Here is a 7968-nt window from a genome sequence, read left to right on the forward strand (position 1 = left end):
CAACACTAGCATGCTTTCTCTCCTTCAAGCCTACATTCATGAACGGGACTAACACATGTTCATATAAATATATAGAGCACGTTATTCTACTTGACACTCCATGTGGCATGATGACGCCATGATGGACACATCATATCTAACACAAAAGGTTCAAAGGTAGAGAAAAGATGGAGATGGCCATGTTGTTGGAGATGGGGTTGATGAAGACGATGGAGCTTGTGATGAGATACCCACGATGAATGGAGTGTTGGTGATGACAATGAATTCGACTTCCCCTAGTTAGAAAATTTTACATTGTTTTCATGAGTATGAAATATGAACACAAGTGTTCAAGGATGAGACTCACTTATTTAATGCATACCTTTCTAATCGCTTATTCTTTTGAGAAAGTCTTAGGCTCTTCTCCTTATCTTTTTGTTGTTGAAAAGTTTACTAGGAGAAAACAGTAGAAAAATACTCTCTAAAACTTATGGGTTGCCTTCCAAGCATCGCTTTCTTTAAAGCCGCATATCCAGGATTAATGTGCTCAATAATTATTTCACCAGGATCCCAAGGTATATCAAAGTTAATTTTAGTTAAATAATATTTGAATCTAAGTAGTGAGCACAAAGTAACATAGAGCATGTAAGGATGAAGTCTAACCCTCTTCATATGCACTAGATCGGCAACGCGCCTTGGCGCAAGGGTGCCGGTCCAACCGATATGATCAAGCAGTGAAATATCAAACTGATATGATGCAGTAGTAGGAAGGCAAGTTTTGCACGTGTAGTAGAACAACTTGAACAACTTAATCAAAGAAGTGCTACTTGGCGAACCCCAACTCTCACATGTGCGTATCTATCATGCTGGAAATATATCAAGGAATTAATCAAAAAAAGTTCAATGATCAAATATCTGATATAACCCTTTTTCAATCAACATCTGATATTACTCAATGTATCTCAGGATGAAAATATATCTAATATTACTCACAGAGGTGATGGTAGATACTAACAACAGTAAACACTCCGCAAAATATCTAAAAAATGGCCCTATCTAAGCAAGGTTCGGTGTGGTAGATATCAAAATCGCGCCATAGTATTAGTCCCAGATAACTGATGTACACCGTTTTTCACACTGCATAATAGTAAACTACATGGTTGAATATTAGATATATAACTTTGTCCATTTGATTTGGTTGCATGTTGCAACACATGTTGCCTTGCCGGCGTCGACGCCGATGCCCGACTGCTCTTGGAGGCGTCAACGGTGGTGTCAAGGCTGAGGGCGAGGAAGAAGGGCTGGTCGCCGGCTCCATTTTGCATCTGCAGAACCCAAGAACTAAAGATCAACCAAATGATGTGCTGTGAAGGCTATACGTGGTTGAATGAGTTTGCATCAGGAAACATGTCCGCTCAAATGAGAACTTCCACAAGAAAAATGCTCTCAGTGATAGCGTTTGTTTATCACTGCAGATAAAACTGGTTATGTAGTGCGGTCCTCTGTTTATGTACATGCCATGCCAGACTACTATGCATGAAATTTATACTGAGACATGGCTGCTAATCTTTCTAGTTTATATATTCTACTTTGACACTGTTTTTTCTTTCTTTCACTGAAACGTGCAACTAAAAATACCAAACCAGGGTTTACAATCAAAGACAAGATTGCATTATGATACTTGAGCAGAAACCAATACAATTACTCAGGTGTTGGTGCGGTAGTGTTTTATGCACGAGACCATCTATAGAAGCTAACGAAATTATGCAATACAAAGCGTGTGGAGGCACATGGATAGTTCCCATCAGGTCTCTTCTATATGTTGAGATGTTGAAAAACATATAGGTGCACGAAAACTGTTTCACACAACTGAAATGCCAATGGATGACTGATTGAGTCTAGGCGTGAAATAAGAGCTGAGTACCCTCAAGAATTGAATGATAAAGTAATTAGCATGGCATAGAAACAATTTACAGGGCATGATGGTTTCTGCAGCTCACAGGCATATATAACCGCAAATAAAGCTAAACCGCCCTCAGTATTACCTCAGGAGGCTTCACACTGATCCTGGCACATACATATAAATTTCTCTCATGTAGATCGTCCACAAACATGTCCACAACCTCGTTAGGCAATGTCACGTTAGCATGGTTTCCCTATGAAAAAACACACGCAGAGAACACATTCAGTAACCAACAAGCATCTTATAATCCTGGAGAACAACATCAAAAGATATAGGCTGTTAACATTACAAAGACATAATTTATCCTACTCAAATCACAGGCAACTAAGGAAAGCCCTTAAATGTCCTACAGAGACACCAATGTAGAGAAACAACAATCACAACTTGCATAAGCAGCGTATGAGTCGCAAAAGACTGGAGAACAAAATAGGCATTCACCTTTTCACCGGTCACGACCATATGTATACTCTTGATAGGGCCATCATCAAAGCCACCTTGCTGGTACCATAACCTAGAGATGCGCAAGTTAATTCTCTGGTTCCAAACGGCCGAGGAGATGCCAGTTAGGTCGACAAAAGGTGGCACCGGTGGGGGGTAACCTACGATAAGAAAGCAGGAAAGTAAGCAACAGCAAAAGCAAAAAAACAATCGAAGACGAGAGGCAGGGGAGGGTACCTCTTGATCAATCTCCAGATCCATCGCTCTTGTCGACAGACTCCATCGGCAAAGGGAAACAGAGACCGGTGTCTGTGATCTTGCAAGCCCAACACACTGCTTACTGTAGTTTGCCGTGTGTCATCAAATACATTATATATGCATCTGAAGTTAGTAGATATCCTCATATAGGTGATACAACATAAAGAGCGATGGTCGCGTCCGGTCACCGACAACCATGGAGACCCCCACGGACGTCTCTCTGCGGGTCAGCAACGGGACCGACAGCATTCGCTATCGTCCTTCTCAATGATGTAGGTGAGAGCAACATATGAGTCACTTGATACTTGAGCAGTAAACTGGTGATATAAATCATGCCCACCCAAAGGGAGTTACAGTAATCTTACAGGACCAATGAGTTTAGTATAAATAACAAATGGTAGAGATATATCAAAAGCAAAGAAATTGAGTATATTCAATCAATATGGATAATTATTTTGCAGGTTGATGACAAAATTTATTCCAAACGGTAGATAGGAAAAACAGGTTCGCATCAAGTTCAATACAAAGCATAAAGATTCAAGATACCAAAAGCTTGAGTGTGTGGGACGGTAAACAACCAGTTACAATGCCAGAAAGAGCTTGAAATTAACTCTACTACTATGCTCCAGAGACATCAAATTTTCAATCTGACATAGCTATCGCGGAGTTTACATGAGCAACTATCACACAGGTACATGGAATCTTACCTTAAATGTTTTGCACAATGACATCTAGCTGGGATAATCTCAAAATATCTTAGAACACCAACGCTATTTCCTTTAGTTCACCCGTCCCTGCAACATCCATGGAAAAACACAAATTTGTCGTTAGCTCATATAGCATGCAACTTGCTCTCGCACTGAAACCGGAATAAGATTTTGTCAGCAAATATTATGAAGTAACAAAAGAAAACACAAAATCCAATCATGTTAATAGAGCACCAACAGAATCTCTAATATCATTTAGAGACTAAAAGGAATAATAATAATGACATATGAAATCAGTGTTTTAACTTTACATGCTTGATAAAGAAAATGCCACAGTGGGCCATGAGAAGCAGAGTCAACCTGACTTGTTCATGAAGAGTAAAAAGATCACGTAGATCTTCAGTTGAAATAGAATTTCCCTGTAAAAATGAAAACAGAGCCATGAGAAATCAATGTACTTGGCCATTTGAAGGATCAAAAAAGGAAAAGATCACTCTATGTACTTGATCCTGCATTTAGTCGTTCACTTGTTCCTGATGAATAACTTTCTGGAGGCATTCTTTTGCCATTTGACGCTGATATACCTATAGATGAATGTGGCATATCATATTGTCAGTGGAAGAAAGTAACCAGCAACTCAGTACTTCTTCGCTAGATAATGTAAAAAAAGTGAAAAGACATGGAAAATACAAGATCAGCCTGACGACCCCAAGCCATGTGGGCTCAAACAACGGAAATAAATAAGGTTGGAGCACCATGGACCGGGCAAATCATAAGCACGTCCTTGAAATTCTTCTAAAAATAGCAGCAGCCACCAATATGTTGCAAGCCAAGATAGTTTTTCTACCCACGCTAGCCCTATCTACACAGCCCTGTCCAACCACATCAGCTATCCCTTGCACATTCTCATCAGCAGACAAACCAACCTGTAAAAGGTACTCCCTTTGTAAAGTATTATAAGAGCGTTTAGATCACTACTTTAGTGATCTAAACTCTTATAATACTTTACAGATGGAGTATTAAGCAAAGAGAACATTTTCCCCTCCAAATACTAAAAGACATAGGCACCAAACAAAACAAACAAGCAAACATATTCTCAATTTTCACACAAAAAAAATAGCTAGAGAAGACTGGTATATACTCATTAGCTAGACCTGTATTAGATCCTACACTGATTTTTAGCTAGACCTGGTACCCTGATGGTATTATATACCAGTGTAGGATCTAATACCATACCTACATATATACCAGTGTAACATCTAATACCATGGTACACTGAGCTAGACACTGGTATATATTCAGCTGGACCTCATGTGTAGTGATGCAACTATTGTCAAGAACACCGTCAGTGCAACACCTATCATCATGCAATCAATGGGCTCACCAATTTGCTACATGTTGCGGTAATTACCTGTTACATTGATGGTCTGAGGTCTAGGCCCCTGGACCAGAGTCCTCTATACACCTGATTTCTCAGAATCATTCTTGTCACTATTCAATAGTATGAACCCGGCATAAATAGTCTATGAGATACAACATAGAAGTGACTTCGTTAGTTGGCAGGTAATACGAAGGTAATATGAACCTAGCTCCTTTCATAGCGAAACTGTTACTAAAGCATTAGCAAGAGCAGACTATCACAGAAAAAAGAGAGGACAAAAGATCATATTCTGTTATGAGCCTACACACAATTGTCACCGCCGCTAGACAATTTATGATGAACGTGAGAACTTGCACAAGAAAAATGCTCTCATTGATAGGGTTTGTTTATCACTACAGATAAAACTGATTATGTAGTGTGGTCCTCTAATTATGTACATGCCATGCCAGACAACTATGCATGAAATTTCTATTGAGATAGGGCTGCTAATCTTTCTAGTTTATATATTCAATTGACTTTCTAAATTAATTACACCAATTCACATAGACACATGGTCATTGAATTTGACAATCACTTAAGTTTACAGTATATGGCTCTTGCGAGTGCACTATTTTCTTATCTTTTTTTCTTGATCAGTTCACCACAAAAAGATAGATTTGTCCAGTTGTTCTAACTATCACAAAATTTATCTCTTGAATGGGTGAAGAAAATAAATACTTATTGAACAACATTATATGACAATGATGCATCTCATAATACCATGATATGTTAGGAGACTCCTTCTCATATTCAGTAAATTTTGGAGAAAGAATAATTAGAGAACCAAAATTAGGGAAATACACACAAAAAGAAGGCATCTCGACAAACATACATGCTGTTCTTCCCCTCCTATATCCTATGATTTAAGCCTACGCATCTCGAAATAGCTAGAGGATCACTGCAGTGCTCTTTTTATCAACACCTAAATTATTTGCAAGTATGACCATTGATTTAGAACTTCAACTGGATCAAGCAACAACGCGACAATGGTTCTGAAAATATTAGGCATTGAAGTATGTTCATCCAAAATTTAATGATAATCCACCATCCAACGACTACGTCACAAACGCAAAACAAATGACATATAGCATGCCTCAAATTACCTTTATATTGGGATCCAACACGCACCAAATACATACAGAGAAAGGGGAGATAGGCGATAGAGGTGGAGAGCACCTTCGATGGAGTTGGCTGCAGAGGAGAGGAACATCAGCAGCAACACACAACCTACACCGTGGAAGTTGATGAACTTCCCCGTGCAGCAGCAGCACCCTTCAACAGACCAGATATAGCAGTATATAAGCAATGGGCAGTAGCAGATTCACAAAACATCGATCATATATTTATACAGAACATAAAGATGTACCTTTCTGAAAAGAGATAGAAGTATACCTGCAACGCGGTCCTGGTGAACCTCAAAGATAAAAATTTGCTAACCAATTAGCGTTGCAAGCTCATGATCTGCAATCTCTTCGGAAGCTGCATAATTAACACGACTGTGTGAACCATGTAAAAGGAAAGGAGGAGATGAACATCATGTTGATATTTTTATCCAACATATAAACAAACACCCCTCTTACTTGGAACCTAGCTAGCCCACTAATTCCAAAGAAGCCAGCCTTTCATGCACAATGGAACAAACTTCCAGCATTCCATGCACAAAAAAACGACAATTGCAGGTCCTACCAGGATCTAGGCAAGGAACAAAAGGCATAGAGGCACATTCCACTAAAACAAACGAAGAGAATAATACTCTTGTCTTTACCAGAAAAAAGACAAGAAACAAAAGGTAAAGTATTTTTAATGCACATGAAGCCAAAAGAAATTGTCTCAGCGAACAGAAAATAGTAAACATTTAAACTAAAGCAAGCATCCAACAGTTTATCAACAAATAACTGACACATCCCATTGTTAGAATGTAGTAGAAATAGTAAACATTAGCAAAAAAAGAATAACAGGGAAAGAAAAAATGTAGTTTGCCTTCTCCTAGCTGGAACATCATTAGAATTATAAAACCCTCCCATCCCTACAGAATGTCAAAAAAGAAAAAATTGGGCTATTAGATAGAAGTTAAATTCCATAGGACCAACATATGAAAGAAAGCACTAAGAGGCAATCATATAATTAAATTATGATAACTGGACAGTTTTCTAATACAAATAAATAATTAACTTCAACCTTGCACTGATCATATATCTTTTGAACCACAGATAAGGGTCAAAATGAAACCAATCTGTGCAGATGAGACAGAGCAGCAAAAAATTAACTCTACCCCTAAACTCTATATATATATATATATATATATATATATATATATATATATATATATATATATATATATATTGAACTCTGAATATAATGAGATGAGCATATACATAGTCAAACTGCATAAGTAATAATGCACTGAGATGTTGTCCTTTTAGCAAGGAAAATATTGTCCTTATTAGGGGCATGGAAATTGAATTTAGCGAATACTTGTAGTTCCTAGTGCATGAAAAAAACAGATCCCTACTTCAAGATAATCATCTTACATGTATTTTTTACCTAGACAACTTCTTTGGCTTCTCACATTAGATATTTAACTTGAAAAAGAATTTTGAATCATGTAGCATGTCTATCAAACAATTTTCAATTTCGTAAATGTTGATACATAGTTCTGCATATAGCAACAATGGAGTTATTAAACTGAAAACCAAGGCTGAATATAATGGATAGATTCAGCAATACCAAGTTCTGATGTGTTTGTCTCACGTGAAAAATGAATCCATCAGCAGCAGACTCGCAACGAACATACACAAGCAACGATAACAAAATCCAGTGCATTATCAACTACATAAGGTAAAGAAATTAACAACAATCTGCAAGTAGTAGCAGCCTTATTTGTATTACTTTGTGTTGTATAAGCAGCAATAATCTCTCTACAGCAACAGCATAATACTACCACTAATCTCTAAGTAGAAGTGTTGTCCCCTTCTTCTTCATCCACGCAACAATACAAATTAGATCAGAGCAACAACAACATACAAATCACATCAACAACATACAAATCCCCTCCCAGTTGTAGCCTCTCGTGGCATGGCAGTGGCGCACAAATAAATGGACAACATGGCAGTGGCGCACAAATAAAACATGCAGGGGTGGGAGGGGAGGACGGTGGAGCTCACCATGGTCGGGATATCGCGAGGAGTAGGTACCGGCGGCGG

At 38.3% G+C, this 7968-nt stretch overlaps 1 long non-coding RNA gene across 1 annotated transcript; it reads right to left on the bottom strand.

Moving 5' to 3' along the window:
• Positions 1-873: 873 nt before the first annotated feature.
• Positions 874-2131, bottom strand: LOC119324264. Its single transcript, XR_005156831.1, has 2 exons — positions 2025-2131; positions 874-1304 (listed from the first exon to the last, which is right to left on the bottom strand). It is a non-coding gene; the product is annotated as an uncharacterized LOC119324264 (long non-coding RNA).
• Between the last annotated feature and the right edge of the window lie 5837 nt (positions 2132-7968).

Source organism: Triticum dicoccoides, chromosome 6B (assembly GCF_002162155.2).
Source record: "Triticum dicoccoides isolate Atlit2015 ecotype Zavitan chromosome 6B, WEW_v2.0, whole genome shotgun sequence".
Classification (NCBI taxonomy): Eukaryota; Viridiplantae; Streptophyta; class Magnoliopsida; order Poales; family Poaceae; genus Triticum; species Triticum dicoccoides.